We start from the raw sequence: 18590 nt of genomic DNA, 5'->3' as shown, positions 1-18590 counted from the left end.
TAATCTTTGCAATCATCATCTTAACAGAATGAATCGTTCATTCTGTTTAGTAGTCTGGGAGGAGTTTATGAATGGCGCCAGCAGTATAACGTCTGATTATAGCCGGTTATAGACTTAATCTACAGATACTCCTCCAGAATTGGTGACGTCTTTAAAGGCTAAAATACGCGATTAGTTTAAACGGACCGTTTAGTTGTAAGAAAAAACTTATAAGTTTCATCCAGGTAATATACCTGTCTACACGTTAAGATACAGTGTATAAGTTTTTTTAAAAAAATCTCTTTTCACAATGAATACCAAAGAAAAAACACGCAAATCTTCCGTTCCAGGTATTGTTGTAGCAGCAGCAGGGTAAACGGTGAAAGAAAAAAAGCGGTATTGATTAGAAATTGAAAAAATATGCTCAAATCCTTAGTTTAAACAATAGAAAAAACTTAGCAAAAGTTGAACATGTCCAACTTTTAAAAAAACTTATAAAACCGAAAAATGTTGTACATCTTTCCTGTTTACACGCAAAGTTTTTTTATCTTACATTTAAAGGGTCCGTTTAAATGTGTATTTTAGCCTTTACATAGATGACGATGCTGACACCAGCAAAAACATTTAAGCATGCGCAAATAATTCATGTGATCCATACAACAAATGCGCAATGTCTGGCAGTGATGTTACTTGGTGTTCCTGAATAACAAAAGCTTATTCTAGGATTGTCTAAAGTATTTAAGAACATTCAAACATCCAATAAAAATTCAAAATGTAAGAAATGTAAGGCTGTTGACAAAAATGCATCTTGGCCTTGTTACACATTAGTGGGGCATGAATTGACCGGAGATATACCACAGAAAAGCTTTATTGTACGTGTCTTGGGTCTTGAATTCATCTGGACCAAACCGGTTCCACATTTCTTACGTCTTGAATTTATTTAGAACATACTTCCTTTCCAACTGACCTATGATATAACGGAGCGTGCGGGTTCATAACCAACAGTCTTGTTACATACACCAGTCTTTTTTTCAATAATCCTGTTTTAATATCCATTTCCATTCCGCAAAATACACAGCCGGAATAAACATTACTTTAATAATAGCCGTATTTTGTCTGTGTGTCCGCGAGAGCCGCGTCCCGCAACGGAATCACGAAATTTTTATAATGTGCACTAATACCAAATGCGATATATTTTGTCCACTTTGTTGCGACAGGTGAATTTAAAGGACGGGCGAATCCGTGGATTTTTCCACGGGTTAACGGCTAGTCTCTTTAATAATAGCCATATTTTGTCTGTCTCTGCGCGGACCCCCCGCTGAGTTAGAAAGACGCGCTACGGAGACACAAATTTCAAATGCAATATATTTCTATCCACTTTGTTGCAACGGGTGAATTTAAAGGACGGGCGACACCGTGGATTTTTCCACGGCCCAACGCGTGGGTATCTAAGGACCACCTGAGGCCAATTTGGGTAAGTTTCCCAAACCTGGGTCCCCGAATCTGTATATGACGTCATCAAAAAACCTTTAAACCCTAATATCTCTGCAACTGTTTGCCAAAAGTACATGATCCTATACATTTTCTTGATCAGCGTTTCAAGATCTATGCGATGAAGACAACATGTATACAATTTTCTAAAAAAATTTGGGTTTTGACGGGTCATTGCTGACGTATTTATTTAACTAATATTTATACAGGATATTTACATATCAACATATAATGCTGTTTTCCATATGTGTCCTGTATAATATAAAAACAAAGCAAATATAAATATAAATATGAGGAATGAAAACGCTTAAAACTGTGAAAACAGAAAACTGAAACTAAAACTGTCACAATAGCTAAAAACAGACAAAACCAAAATGTAGAAATGAATTGAAGTAAAAATCCTTAGAATGAGGAACTCATGAGGTGAATCATCGACTAAATCACAGGGAAAAACTATTAGTAATAAACTTCAAAATATAATTAATTAATATACAATATAAAAAGACATACCAAAAACATAGAAAATTGAGGTAGTCTTCTTGCATCATATAGCAGTATGTAAAAATATATAATTTATAGAAATGCGTAGCTAAAATGTTAAAATGTTGAACAAAATAGGATGAGAAAATAGAAAGTTCGAATTTGAAGGGAACTAAAGAATGGCAAAACAAAAAACGAGGAAATGAAAGGATGAAATTATGGATAAAGAATCATGGATAAACATCAAAACTAAACTAAAATAAAATATAGCATACATATATGTAGTAGAATGGTAACATTAGATATTAGCTATACGAGGTGCTCTTTTAATAATAATGAAAATTTAGTAAATGACATTTCACTTTTGATATTTATAGGAAGTTCATTGTAAATTTTTGCAGCCATAAACCCACTGAACCGTTTTCCATACTCCGTTCTCAGGGCGGGAAGACGTAAAGATACATTGTTGTTTCTCGTCGCGAAGGAATGATTAACTTTCTCGAAGTAGTTGTGAAAGTTTTCACATATCATATCATCAAGACACTTTTGAACGAATTCGCAGGCTGTTCTCTTCCGGCAGCCTTGAATTGTTGGTAGTTTCGAATCGTCAGTGTTTCCAAGTATACGTGCAGCTCTCCTTTCAAACGTAGTATACTTTTTCAGTAGCGTTGGTGTTTGTTTCAATTGCATAAGACTACAGTATCTGAACATCGGGAGGACCATAGTTGTGTAGATAGCATTAGCCGTGTCAATGTCCATGCGATTTCGTAATCTTGCCAAAAGGTTGAGACGTGCACTTGCTTTCTTATAACTAGTATCAAACTGGCTGTTTAAGTTCAAGGTACTGTCAATTTTGATACCCAGGTATTTATATGAGGTAGTAACGTTAATGATACCATACCGATATTTCAATTCGATTATTCTTGACAGCTTAGATAATCTTTGGGCTGTTGCAAATATCATGACTTCAGTTTTGTTCTTTTTCATGTCGATTAAGAGCTCGTTATCTGCACACCAGTTACATAAGGCTGAGAAATCTGTAGACAGCTTTGACTCAATTTCATATAAGTCTTTTCCAGCGAAAAGGACGATGTCATCTGCGTAGTGTATTATATTACTATGTATTATATTATCACTAACGCCATTCAAGTACAGTAAAAATAGAAGTGGTCCAAGAAGTGATCCTTGAGGAACACCGGATGTAACTGATTGTGAATTGGAATTTTGACCACCGTATACCACTGACTGCTTTCGGTTAAAAAGGTAGTCCGAAAACTAAGATAGTTCATTATCCTGTACACCGTAAGCAGCTAATTTTGATTGGAATTCGGCATGACTTAAAGTGTCAAATGCCTTTGTGAAATCTACAAAAACTGCTCCAACAACATGGCCACTATCAACAGATTTTGTTATATCGTCCAGAAGAAGAGTGGTAGCTAGTTCAGTTGATCTTTTTGAAACCGAATTGATTTTTCGATACTAACTTATTTTCCTCCAGAAATGCTGTAAGTTGTTTGTGTACCGCTTTTTCGATGATTTTCGATACAATTGGCAAGATCGAAATTGGCCGATAGTTTCCGAAGTCATTCTTGGATCCTAATTTAAAAACTGGGTTTGCTTTGGCAGCTTTCCATGGTGTTGGTACTAGTCCTGATTCTAAAGACAAGACATTGATTAAATGTGATAGTGGTGATGATATAATTTTTGTAGTATCCTTAAGAAATCCAGCGGGCTAGTCGTCCAATCCAGTTGCTTTGTTTCGCTTGATAGATTTCAGGTAAGACTCCACTTCAACTTTGGAGACGTATTTGAACTTGAAAGTCGCATTAGTCCTTCTTGGTGGTCTGGTACGGTAAGTCCATGTAAGATTTACTAATGGGAAAGGAATATTTTTGAGGAGACCAAAAGTATGTACAAAATCCATTTGCAATTGAGCGTTTGTCAGATGTTTCCACTCCGTCGACAGTAAAATTCCGGTCAACAATTTCAGATTTCCCTTTCACATCATAAATAGACTTTATAACCGACCAAAATTTACTAGCGTCATTTTTATTTTCGGCTAATAAGTTTTTGTTATATATTGATATAGCCTTGCGAACAAGAATGTTGACACGATTTCTCAAGTTTTTATACGTAGATATATCAGCTTCTTTATTTGTCTTCCTGATTTTACGAAAACTGCGATCTCCGCCATGAGGCCTTTGGATTTTAGGAGCATGAACGTTGATCGTATTAATAAGGTAGTCGTAGAAAACATTCCATGCTGAGTTTACGTCTTTCAAGGAATAGAAGTAATTAGTAGTAGCAATAATATCAATGTTCTTGTATCTTTCGTTATTCTCGTGGGTGCTGTTATGAGATGCTTCAGGCCATGTAAATTCAAGATCGTTTTGAATTCAATATTCGATTTCTTGTCTAATTAGTTAACATTTACATCTCTTATTAGAATAACTTCTTTTGATTCCGAAATCGTTTTAGTTAAAATATCTAATAAAAATTGGTTGAAGTTTTTCGGCAGAAAGCTGGAAGAATCCGGGGTCGATAAATGACTCCAACAACAAACCAGCAACTTGAGATCGCTTTCAACGCTGAATTGAAAAACGTAGACAGGTACTTCATTGAAAACGAACTTGTATTAAATCTGAAGGCTGGAAAAACCGAATCGATGATATTCGGCACTCGCAAAAATTTGAATAAAAACGGATCAACCTTGAACTTGGAAATCAACGGAAAGCTAATTAGCGCAACCACCGAATATCGGTATCTTGGGACTGATTTCGATCAGACTTTGTCAATGAACCATCCCTTTATAAGTCTTTACAAGAAAATGTCTTCCAAGCTTCGTTTACTACTCTCATTGAAATCCAACTTAACGAACAATGCCATCACTAAAATATATGTCGGAATGCTGCTGCCAACGCTTCTTTACTGCTGCACTACAAACCTGAATCTTACCAACGGCCAGCAAAATAAGCTTCAATCGCTTCATAGAAGAATTGCGAAGGTGACAGAGAAACGTCAAGTACCAATTATGAATGAAATAAAGAAACATGCTGTCATGCTCGTCAGAAAATGCTTGGAAAAAGCAGTGTGTAGCAATTTTGAAGATTTCTTCGAGATAAGATCGCGCAGTAGAAACACCCGAAACAACAATTACTTACGGACAATACCTAGAGTGAGACTTGAAGTAAATAGATCTGGTTTTAAAATTATGGGATCAAAGATTTATAATGACTTGCCAATCGAAATTCGAAAATCGGATACTTTACCAAGTTTCGTAAGAAAAACTAAAAGCTATTTTAACCTGTAATAAATTATTTTATGCCTTATTGTAAAGCTAGTATTTTCAACTCATGTTTTAACTGTTATATAATAATAATATTTTAAAATTTTATTTTTCACAGGACATATATTAAGAGCAGTTTTTTAAAAACTGAATTATATCAATCCTGTATAAACATTCATAATAATAATAATAATAATAATATCCCCAGATAACAACAATAACAATTTGAAGAAATATCGCTTGCGATTAAATGTACATTTATCCATATTATATTGCCATAAAGAAGGGTACACATAACTGTCTTCTTTCAGAATAATATTATCACGAATTGCATAACCATCTTTGAACAATTCACAACCGTGAGAAGGTTTCTTGATAACAAATACAAGTACAAAAAAAATTAACATCTGATCAAAAGCACACCCAGCCGGTACAAGACGTCTTTCAGACGTCTTGAAGACGTCTTTTAAAAGACATCTAAAAGTTATCTAAAATATATCTTTTAAAAGACGTCTTTCTCTTTTTAATGCATCTAAAACGCGTCTTTTAAAAGACGTCTTGTCCTATTTCTAAAAGTGGTCTAAAATGCGTCTTTCAAAAGACGTTTGTTTTTTATATGGAAAATTCGATTTAAAAAAACGGGGGTGTTTGCAAACTTTAGTTAGCATGTTTATTTTTTTCGGAAATTAATTTTTCACGAAATTGGTGAAAGTGGTAATCGTCACTTTTAATTATTTTTAAATACTAATGTATTTTAACGACCCTTAATAATACTTTTTTATTTCATTACGTCGTAATTTTGCTTTCCTGCACCTCCTGGCGGATATTCCTGGATGAAAATTGGCGGAATTTTAATGAAAGCATCAGAGAGATGCTGTACGTCTCGCAAGGAATAGGTAAAGGTATAATTTTTTGTCCTGCTCATGATGAAATACTTCATTTCTACTCACCTTTAATTTTAATTTTCGTCAGGATCTTCACTACTACATTCATGGCGCAAGCCAATTTAAAAAGCAACAAGACGTATAATATACGTAAACTAGCTCGCGCTATTTAAAATGAATAACTATTTGAGAAAAGTCTGATGGAGCAGTGGGGATTACATTCGATGAAACAATTCCTAACTGTCATTTTTACGGCTCTATTTTGTAAAAAAGAGAGCTGACTAGGTTGTAGCCCCTCCCCCTGCCGTTCCCACATATTTATTCTTATTTTTCTTGTCTTAAGTGACCAACCTTATTTACAGTTATATTTGTTTGACTGGAAAGCTGCATTTGCTGAAGAACAGAAAGGCAAAAAATGTGTAATCTATATCTGATGCAAAGCGCCTCGCTGATATTAATATTTATTTGCACTCAAACGTACATCACGTTCTACATTGTAACCAAAATGTCCATGGGGAAACAGATATGGAAAGGCCAATTCCTCACATTGTTTGTCAAGTAATATGCCCAAAGGCTTATTTCCTTCACCTGGAGCTATTACTACGTTTTCCTCAGAAATTACATGAGGTATTTGGACACCAACACGGTATCCGATAAACTTGCGCATATTTCATCTAGGGTATTTTCCTGCTCCTCTATTGGAGTATCAATAGACTCAGCTTCATTGACATCATCCTTTACCACTAAGATCTTCTTCCCATGTATCTTTCCTATGACTTAGTTCTACAGGTATATTGTCAATTGAAATAATAACATCATTATATAGGGGGTTATTCTATATCAAAAACTGTAATGCAGCTTGTATATAGTCAGGTCGGACAGCCTGAAAATGTGAATGTCCACGATAACTAATTTTGCGTTTGAGTTTAAGCGTTATAATTCCATTGCTGTCAGCTCCTCTAGGCAATACTTTAGCTACCTCACTAACATTTATAGGTACATTACATACAGCTCCATTGATTTTTGGCATTTGTCCTTTAGGCATGATTATAACTTTTGTAAAAAGCATCCTTTTTGCAATGAAGATTCGCTCTAATTTATTCAGTGACAACAATTCTAGTGGTTGGATATTCACAGTCAATTTATTCCATGATGCCTGGCAAGGTGTTTTTCCCTTCGAAAGCTTCTTATGGCATGTTTTGCACACATAGTAGTTGGAGTCGTAACTTTCCATAAGCGTGGATTTCTACATCAATTGAATAGCGGTTAGCATCATAGAGAACAACAGAATCCCTGTAATGAAGTCTCTCACAACAAACACAAATGTAAAATGGCCCTTCAGAAATTTTACACTTGAATGCTTCAATTCTATCTTGCATCCTATTTTTTTCTCTATATACTGTCTTAGCTATACGATTCGATTCTTTTACCTTTTCATGTTTTGTTGAATTTTTTATTTGCTCACGGTACAATCTTTTCCGTTTTGAATCAGGTGTAGTCATGGCTGGGAAAGATTTTCTTTTCAAAGTATTACTGGTTTCAGAGCCAATTTCCAATATCCTAGTAAATTGCACTTCATACTGCAAAGGTGTCCCTTGTGTTAAAGGCAAATACGTTGAACAAATGTATTTTTCCACTTGTAGGAATGAGGAGAATTTGAACAAAACTGAAGTACCAGTATTATTATTTGGTATAGACCCATCTTGATCACGACAATGTTGATCAAATAAAAAATAATTCTTTTTAGTCCATAAAACTCCCACCGTAAATCCGCCAATTAATAATAATAAGCCATCACCTACATCATCATTTCTGGATCCAAATAAAGTTGTTAAAAATCTTTCATTTGGGGACTGAATATAACCTATTTCATTGTGCAACATTTGTACATCGAAGTGGTTATCAGCAAAATCAATAACAGTAGGGAGTTCAGGAATTGAAAGTGGTCCTGTGACATTTAGTATACAATATATTTCATTACCTTTGGTTAGAATAAGATCTAAATCATGTGCGGTCCATAAAGCAACACGGCGATGTGTACTTAAAGCTATAGAAAACAAACAATTACATAAGCACTGCAAACCAGCAGAAATTCCGAACTTTACGTCACCCTGATGAGAAGATGCCTTGAAAGTTTTCAAAACATTGCATGTTCCAGAACCAGGGTTACTCTCAACTTCACCTGCTTGGGCAAGCAAGAGGAGTTTGGTCTTGCACAATGTAATCATCAAAATTATTGCAAGGCCTAATAGTTGTACTACCACGTCCCGAAAGCCATAGTTTTGCACAAGTTCACCAGCATGTTGCGCAATCTTTTTCATCCGACTAGCATTTTTGCATGTACCATAAAAGGCACCAATTGCAGATCTGTAGGCTTCTATTGATATCATATTTGTGTACAGTACACCTAGCCTAGATAGAGCAGCCATAGTAGGTAGTAGGGTGTTGGTAGGGAGAATGTGCGCTAAGTGTAGCGTGAAGCTTGTAGTAGATAAGATGCTGTAGCGTTATTCTATAAAATAATTTATTAAAATTTCGATAAACAATGATTGACAATGATTAAGAACCACAATTTGTGGTTTGATTTTAAGCCACTGTATCAGTGGAGTTTGATTTCAAGTCGCGTTTCTAGCGACGTTTCCCTCAATCGGGGCAAGTGACGTTTCTGGTATTGCCAAGAAGGGGCAAAATAATAAGTAATAAAGTGATGAAAATGATAATAAAGCGACTTCAACAGCCAAACACAAAAAACTAATATGGCGGTCTCTACTGTATTTCACGTGTTTTTGGGCCGTTTATCAATTATTATCCGATATTTGTTTTCGCCCTATGAGCGAAAGCTACCCTGGAAATGCTCTTCGTCTTCCCACATTCATCTCGCCCAAATTCAAGAAAATGACTGCTTTTCTGATGAATGTGTAGATTCTTTTTGGCATAAGGGTTTACAATGATATAATTCACTCACACCTATAGGTTGGTGAGTGTTTCAAAGGCAACTTCGGGAACGTAAAGTTTTTAGATGGCGCGCCGTTTTTGCATTTTTGCGCAATGCGCGCTTCTATTGCGCCAACAGGTCCAGACCTCCGCACATGCTGGATCTGCCTAAAGTTTGGCTGGTAAGCTCTGCCATTTTGAAACTCATTGCACGTTGTTGAAGTTGGTTTGGTTTTTATATACTTTGTTGTGGATTTTTGGTATGTATTAGTCTTTCAACTATGGTTTCAGATTGATTATCACGTCATTTTGGAGCTTAAAACATTTTGATCACATCATTTTATCATATTTTATCAGCTTTCCAACAAAAATCATCATTTTTGACTTTGGCTAGCGTTTGAAAATTGACATCATCTGTCTTTTCAAGCTGGTCCCTCAGCACTGTTCAGCTTTATTCAGCCTTCTATGATAAACTTTGTCAGCCTTCCATGGTAAACTTTGTAAACAAAATATTTTATGCTCTATTATGGCAACTTCCCTATCTGCTGACCCCTCTCCTATCCATATAAAATCTACATCAGGTTCATTTCGTCAAGGTGATCAAAAATTTGGGTGCACTGCAGGTATTCAATGTATGTGTAACTCATTATTGGTAATATGTTGGTCAGCAATTAAGCGAACATCTTCTTGGAAATCATTTGACCTTGATTATGTTTTGGAGTGTGGTGATGATAACTTTAAAATGTTAAAATATACCGGCCTCTCAGTGTTGAAGAATTACCGTCTGTTGTAAACATTGAACAACGGTGTGTAGCTGTAGTGTTGGGGGATAAGTTCACAGGTTTTTTAGGTGATGTTAGATATTTTGCGCAGCTCAATGCTATGAACTCTGCCTCTGTTGGAAACGGTCTAATTTTTATAGCTGGTGGATATAGTGTTTCGATTATTTGGGAAAAAATGTCCATTTATCTATTTGACCCACATAGTAGAGATAGTCACGGAAGTTTCAGCCCCGATGGTTCATCCATATTACTGAAATTCAAGTCGCTTTGTGATGTGCAAAGCCGTATTAAAAAAAATTATCGACAAAATCTTGCAGACTTTGAGAATTGCCCATTTGAAGTTCAATATGTTCAAAAGTTGATGACGAAGCCACGGCAGACATTAAAAAGACAGTCGATAAACAACGTGCAAGTTCTAGAAAACAGAAATATATATCAAAAAACTTTTTGCGTAAAGAACAATATAATGAAAAACGACGTGAAATATAGGGAAGAAAAACAAAACAACATAGTTGTTTATATATTTCACATTGCAAGATTTCGAGAAATTTCGAACAGGCGAGTTCCTACTTTTTGTAAATCCTTCCCTTTCATAAGTGATATTTTCGTTGTTGTTTCTTTCATTAAAATTTGTGTACATTCATGTTTACTTCGTGAATTTTAAGTCGAAGCAAAAGTATTCATTGATTGATAGATTCGCAAGCATAATGAACACATGATGGACTTTAGTGTCGTTTTTTTTTTATTACTATTTTTTTTTTCAGTATTCCATTTTTTCGCTCAATCTGTGTTTTTATATTAGTATTATTATACTCGATTTGGGTATTCTGTTATTTATGGTTTTAGTTTGTCGAAAGACAAAAGAAAATGTTGAAGGTGTTTTTTATTTTGTCTTTTATTTCCATTCAGTCTATTGCCCTCTAAATGCAAGCACTGTTGCTGCCCCCTTACGATAAAACTCTCACTAAGCTCAGAAAAATCTAAAAAAAATCCTCTTTCAACTGCCAGAATGTCATAGTCTACCCGTAAACCATTTCTCTGCGTTCTCGTGGTCTACTTACTCTCATAGGAAACCCTTGTACGAACCGCGCTTCGAATAGAGAACTGGGAATGAAAACATTGAGAGAGCGCCAGCAGCCATGCCCATATGTATACGTTCTTATGCGCATGCGTCGATCCTTAACATCTTCAGAATCTATAGAAGGAAAATTTGACAATAGACCCAGAGGAACGCAGTAAGTCCGGAGCGATGAGTAGGCTAGAATGTCAGGGTCAAAAGCGTGTGAGTGTTCAAACCGCCCCGGTTTCTTGTTCATCTTTATTCGAGTTTTGCACACATTTCATAGAAATCCGGGTTTCCCGATGAAATGACGGGAGAAATATTTCCGGGCCGATATTTTGAAATCGACAACTTGAGATATGGCTTTTTTCCTATAGATTTTTACAGTATTTTTACACTATAACCGAAAACTCGATTTTTTTCCAAGTTTACCCATTCAGTTGTATAACATTTTCCAGATCCATTGAATTTTAGAATCATTCCGCCCGCGCTGCTATCGATCTTCAATTAATCGATCTGCTCACAAAATGAGCAAGGTTGTGAAATTGGTTGATGCAAATAATGTACAAAAAATAGGATTGATGGCGTGAAAAGACATCTCAACAGAAAGATAAAAAGGAAAGTTAAAACGATAATAATGAAGAAAAAATCCACTGATTTCACCAGGGTTCGAACTCGTACTACCATGGTCACAAGACAAACACGCAACCAATGCGCCACATACACTAACTAGTTAAAACTATTTTCAAAGATATCTCAAAAATATTGTATGCTATAACAGCGAATTGTTCTACTAGAATACATAATCCACTAAAAAAGCAATTTGATAGTAAAACAATATTATTATTGTTGACATTAGGGAATAAAAAACCTGAACCAAGAAAAAAGAAACATCACTAAGTTAGTAACGAAGGTGTGACTCGAACTCACGTTAAATCCCGTTCGGTGCTCAGAGAGCCACAAATTTCCATTTTGGGACGGACAGCTGTATTTGAATACCCTAGCATCTGCGAGCTAGTGTAACAAAGACAAAGTTCCGCTAAAAGGTAAATTAATTTATAAAATTATAGTAGGTAAGTGTATTAGTTGATGTATTACGTTGTTACCCTTCTATGTATGGTGTGTTTTCTGACTAAGTTTCTATGAAGGAGAGATGGTAATATGTTCGTTCTAGCGCAGTCGACGACGACGACAAGGGAAATCCCGAAGTCCCGAAATCCCAACTCCGATATAATCCAACAAATTCCGGAAATACGGATCTATTCCAATGGTGCCTCGCGTTATGATGATGGCTGCCTTCCTACCATGTCATTCGATATCTATAACCATCCCGAGTGGCTAGAGAAGAATGAGAGTATCCTGACCAAGGTAGAGTCCTTGGAAGGTCATTGCTTCACCACCTCACCTGTGAAAAAAGGTAAATACATCACTATCAAGGTGAAGGAGTGGGAGAGTAAAGTCAGAACCGACTTCCATTCCAAAAAAGTACCACTAAAACAAAGCTGCAAGTGCAATGCCATCATCAAGCTATCTGGCATCTATAGGCAAGGTTCAAATTATTACATGCAAACCTAAATGTCTTTGATATATAGCAGCTGGCTCTGAGTTTCGGATGATAGTAAACCGTGCGCTTTTCGTGCTTCTTCCTTCTTATCCTGCTTCAAATTTGTAGTACGTTTTCGCGATTGGCTTCTGCTGTAGCTCCTTACTTAGGAGATCATAAAGATCGTCTACTTTCTATCTTAGTAGCTCATGCCTTGCCATGAGAGTCGTGGTGTCAGTGAGGCCACCTTCCGAAGGTGTTGCCGGCGTAGTACTTGATTCGGAAATATCCTTGGGTCGAAGGATCTCACTCTCGCTACTGAACTCCTCGAGCTCATCTGGAATGCCTTCCTCTGGCGTAAAGTCATCTCCTTCGTATACTGCGTTAATAGGCATTTATTCAACCCACAATTCCGTACTAATAAATGTACGGAACAATCTTAAACCCGCATAAGGAATTAAGGACAATGCTGGCATTAAAAGAGAAGAAACAGCATGTTAAAGTCTCTCGTGTCCCCAGCACGATCAATCAAAACGAGGACTTGTACGTGGACATACCAAACATGGGTCAGAATGATGTAATTTTCCCAGGCTCTCTCAAACTCCTCTTTGACTTGGAGCTTACAGGTGCCAATACCAAACGCACCATCGTCAGCAACATCGGAAAGGCATGGTTCAAAACCTTCGCATCAGCTTGAACGGTAATGAAGTGCTGAACATCAGCGATTTTAATATCCTAGCTGTGTATCGGGATCTCTGGCTGCCCAAATTTGACCGAGAGAACAACCTAATTCTTGGAGACATAAATCCCAACGACGGAACGATCAGAGCTCTGCAAGTCAATGCTAGTGACCATGTTGGAAATGATGAAGAAAAAGCGATCGTGGCAGCGTATGGCAATACTTTTGCCATCCCTATCGGCAAAATTTTCGAACTCACTAGAGACTTACCCTTCTACCAAGCAGGTTTGCACAATAGGCTCCAGTTCGTAATACATTTTTCACCCTATGACGAAGTCATCAAAGATGCTGGTACGGCAGCATCAGGGTCTATCGCAGCCAAGCCAGCCGATGCTGGTTATATAATTACCAATATCGCGCTCGAATTTGATAAGATTATCAATGAAGGCTTAGTGAATGCTATGATATCACGCGACAGCCGTCTCGCCCTACCCTATGAGCGTGTACTCCGCAGCAATGTTATAACAATGAAGAAAGCTGATACCAGCTACAACCTCCAGATTGATACTCCGGCAAAGTCTCTTAAGGGCGTCTTGCTACTCTTTGTAGATCCGGGGAAAGTCAAGGCTTACTCTGGTGCTAATGAGGTCTTCTACAACCCCAATATCGAAAAAATCATGATCACTGTCGAGGGAGAGCCTAATGAACTCTACTCGCATGCTATGCTCCCAAAAGATCATCTCGAGCAAATCGTTTGGTAGCCACGATCGGAGATGACGATTGGACAGTTTTTCGTGGAAAGATACGCATTATTTGTCGATTTTAGAGCGACACCCGATCACACTGGAGATATGGAACTGGAGATATACGCTGCTATGTGTACTTGCTCCAAGATGGTCAGTTGAATATTTTAGATGGCAGATTTCACTCTGTGGAATTTTAGAAATAAACAAATAGCAACAATTGGCGTACTCGTAGCAGGCGCTGCTATAAACGCATTGGCCTTTTCAGGGTCTAATTTCCTCTTCAATAAATTGTCAGGGCATGGCGAAGAGGAGCGCAAAAGGCACGATAAAGCGATCGAACAACTTCAAGCTGCTCAATCCCAATGGATACGTGACATACAGGCAAAGATCGACTGGTACAATCAGTAACGGGAGCTTAAGCGTCGCTGGTGAGAGTCTTAAAGAACTCGATGAGGGCATGCGACAGTACTATATCGCGACGAACGAAAAAGCTCCAAAACTCTCCGACTACTATATACCCTCCAAGGAGCAACAAGACGGTGAACTCACCTTTATTCTAGGCTCCTTAGCACTTATGGGTTTTGCAGCGTATAAATGGGCGTAACGTAACGCGGAACGTTTTCGATATGTAATAAACATGTCGAAAGTAACAGCACATACCATTACTCCTGAGGAAGCAGGAAAGTTAAGTCAAATCTACTACCAGCCCGAACATCTCTGGACTGGAAGGTAAGCCATTAAACTAGTCGCTGAACACTCTGGCCTTTCTAAGAAGAGAGTTATTCACTGGCTGACTCGTCAGCTGCTCTGGCTCAGGGAAATCAAAGGCTCCAAGCGCATCAACTACCCACATTTCACCATCACGAAAATCAACGAGATGCACCAGTTTGACTTGCTCTACATGCCCCATGATAAAGTCTATGGAAACGCCTATAAATACATCCTCACAGGCATTGACGTGGCTTCGAGGTATAAGGTAGCGAGACCTTTGAGAACGGAAAAGGCTAGCGACGTCGCTGGTATGCTCAAGAATATTTACAAGGCAGGACATCTCCGTTATCCGAAGACCTTTCAGTGCGATAATGGTTCGGAGTAAACTGCTAGAGACCAAGCTGGATGAAGTCCCGCTTACGAAGGCCATCCTGAAGAAAAGCCTCTACCTGAGGATGGTCTCTACCTCTATCTGCTGCAACCCGGAGAAGAGCACGGTGATGCTAAAAGACGCGCGACCGACGCATGGTGGAGCAATAAACGTATAGGCTTGACCGTATCGTGACATGTACGAGGCTGTTATACTATCTGGCGGATGGTCCTGATCGAAGCTTCGTGTCAGAGGAGCTCATGCTAGTACCCGAGGGTGTTGAAGTACCTCCAGAGCATGTCAAGGAGTGGTAATTTTCTCGAGCAAAATGGCTATTTCATCAAGTCCCCCGTACCAGGGGTCTTGCTCAGTTGATACTTGTGAGCGTAGTTAATGTGAGCCACAGGTTCACATTAATACTTACCATACCAAAATGTTCGGTATCCCTGAAGGAGGTTAAGGCTTAGTAAGGAGTATTTTCAAGAGTACCTCTAAAGGTTCATCCTCCAATTCTTTATTCGGATCCCATAAATACAGTAAAGGGATACCCATAGACGATACCGCGAATAACATCAGGTTCGATATCAAGGTCGATGTCAACTAAGTATCTATCTGCAATGGGAAATTTCAGTATGTCGCTTATTTTTGTCAGATCCGCCAGATCCGAGAGATTTAACTCAGGATCCTTGATAATCTCGTAACATAACGCACCCCACCTGTTTCTTTTAATATTAACAATATGCAGACCCCGGTCTTCAATATCAACCCCGAGCCTCTCATCTTCCTCCTCACATACAATTGTTGCCCACGGCTTTTCGCCGGATGCTACTCTCTCTAGAAGCTCGTCATCATCTTGATATACAAACCCCTCGTAGTATGACCCATTCCTAAATCTAAAATTTTCCAAACACTGCGAACAATAACCGGTAGTTGACCCTGCCTTGATGCAGTATCTCAGGACTGGCACCCGAATAGCATAAAAGTTTCTAAGTTGTTGCCTCTGTACATAGGTCTCCATTTTTTTTTCTCTCTTTGATATTTAACATACAGCCGAAGTGGTCAAGCAGCATCTATCAGGTGTGTTTTTTGTCGCTTTTGTATAACCACAAAAAGTTGTGCGCTCTTACACCATATCGATGTCGAACTTTCCCTCGAACAACTTACGCGTCTCATCATCAGGTAGGGTAAAGTGGTTTTTATAGGGTGTTATCTCTAAACCGACACCATGTATGCACGGCATTTGGGTCGTTACATCTCCCGATTACGATGCCCTCGGGATATCTTGTCAAACTAGAGGCAATGCTCTTGCCCAGCCGTATGCGCTGACATCTGATCATATGGTATGGATGCTTACCATTCTTTCCACACTCATTAGGAGTATTCTTCTTAACAACGCATAGCACGTTATCGTACGGGTATCCCTTGGGGACATATCTATCTCGTAGTTCAACGATTTCTTTGTCCATCTCCTCAAGATCGTCCTCTAGGTTGGCGATGGCCACGTCCCTTTCTTCAATTAGCTTGCGCTGCTCCCTGACCTCATCCTGCAATTTTTCAACACCTTTTTTCGCTAGCCACTTCATAAGTTCGACGGCTTTGGGCTTTCTAGAACGAAGCACAATCTCCAGAGCGCCATCTAATGTGACGAATGCATCGTGCCAATTTTGACCTTCCATAAGGGAGGGGTTTAGAGCCCCTCCCCTACAAGCGTGATCCGTGGCGGGGTTTCGACGCCTTGACACATGTGGCAAATATCAGCAATCCCCAGAAACCTCCCGATATCAGCACGCTTAAAAAGAGGCTGATTTTGCTCATCCAATAGGGTCTCGATGGCTCCAGTAGGCATGGCGTTAAATAGGGTGAGATCCATTTTCTTATAACCTTGGAGCTCAATGAGCTTGAGGTCGGCCACACCTCAGGAGAAAGCAATAAAGGCCGGCTTTCGTCAGTAAAATCGTGCTTGGTTGGGTGTGGACAGATCTGAGTACACCCCTTGGAGATCGGTAATAGCGTCATCAACCCGTATTTTATACTTCCCAATATCATGAGGGTTTAGAGCCCCGCCAAAGGGGTCATTACCTAATTATACCCAAATGGTCCTAATATTTCATGATATAGTATACCAGGCAAAGGGTCATATAAGTTCCATGAAAAATAATCAAACCTTTCATTATTTTTCTTCCTCTCCCGCATCACATTTAGCTCCTCATAAGTGGCCTCCATTTGGTTTTCAATATAATAGAGTTGATCCATTTCCTCGTGGCAAGCCTTTAATTGCTTTTCCAGTTCCCGCTTTTCCTCATATAATCAGTTGATGGAAGTCATATTTCTTTAGTTGAAAGTGACTCCAAAATTTTCCAGGTCCGAGGGTGTTCCAATCTCACATACAAACATGCAGTTTGGACTTTCTGAGCCGGTTCTTAATCGACCCCCAGTCGTTGATGATGTTAGTCTCTTCATCCATGAGCTTGAGGTCGCTCTTCTCATGGGGATACCATGTAAAAATTTGTTTTCTCTGGCGACGGAGGTTTTTCGGCAAAGCCGTATATGATTGAGTTAACAACCATAAGCCATGCTTCCTATGTCTCCCGCTGATAGCTACCTCGAGCAGGGGTTGCCGCTTTTTATCAATACTTTCATCGCTTATCATGTCATCGATAATGAACAGCGTTTCTTCACCCGGTAAAAGCCTCGATAGTTGCCCAACCAATAGAACAGCTGGTCTCGTGGCTCGATTAGGAACACATAGTCATCCTTCCAAAGTGAGGATCTTTCTAGGTATGTTTTGTTCCAACGAAGAGTAGGACGCAGGATTACTATATTATGGAAATGGTGCTTGTATTCTTTCTCGAGCAAGTCCAGGACGCGCTGAGTTTTGCCGCAGCCCGTAGGACCTGTAAATATTGCCGTATGCGGGTCCTTAACCACGTCAAGAGCCATTTTTATTTCTGTCTGCCGGTGGCATATAGAACCTTATAGATGCTTACTTCGGTTTCGAGACAAGACTGGTGGGTAACCAACCCTTGGAAACAGCCATTTTACGCGAGCCGGGACCCGCTGTAAAGTAGACCACCATCTTCATCACATCATTCGTATCCATCTTGGTACTTGGGCTAGAGATTCCCAGGAACCTTTTGCCTGCCATGGCATAGACGAATGTGAACCCAAGTTCCACGACTGTCTCATATAGAACTTCGATTATCTCTTTCTGCAGGGGTGTAACATTAGAACTCATGTTTATATTATAGATTATCGCATATGAAAAAAGTCGATATCGGGCTGGGCTGTGGGCTTTAAAGGTTGACGCTGCTCTGGTGCATGTGGGATATCTGCAGGATGCTAAGTAGCTGCGGGCTTTTTATGGAAAATATAATATACATTGGTGGAGGCATCGTTGCTATACTCGCCTGTGTAGGAGGCTACACAGGCGAGTATAGCAACGATGCCTCCATCAATGTATACACTGCCTGACTGTACAGAACTCACCCCAGAAGAGGTTTTGACTGTAGATTCTACAGCATCCTCTTGTTTTTTCAGATCTTCTTTCCTCTTCTTCATCAGTGCCGCCAATTTGTGACCTTGCGCGACTCTCCCCGGATGCTTTACTGGCTTTGTTATAACTCTCTCTTCTTGTGATTGTTCAAT

This window comes from Hydractinia symbiolongicarpus, chromosome 13 (assembly GCF_029227915.1).
Source record: "Hydractinia symbiolongicarpus strain clone_291-10 chromosome 13, HSymV2.1, whole genome shotgun sequence".
NCBI lineage: Eukaryota > Metazoa > Cnidaria > Hydrozoa > Anthoathecata > Hydractiniidae > Hydractinia > Hydractinia symbiolongicarpus.
This window is presented reverse-complemented; position numbering follows the sequence as displayed.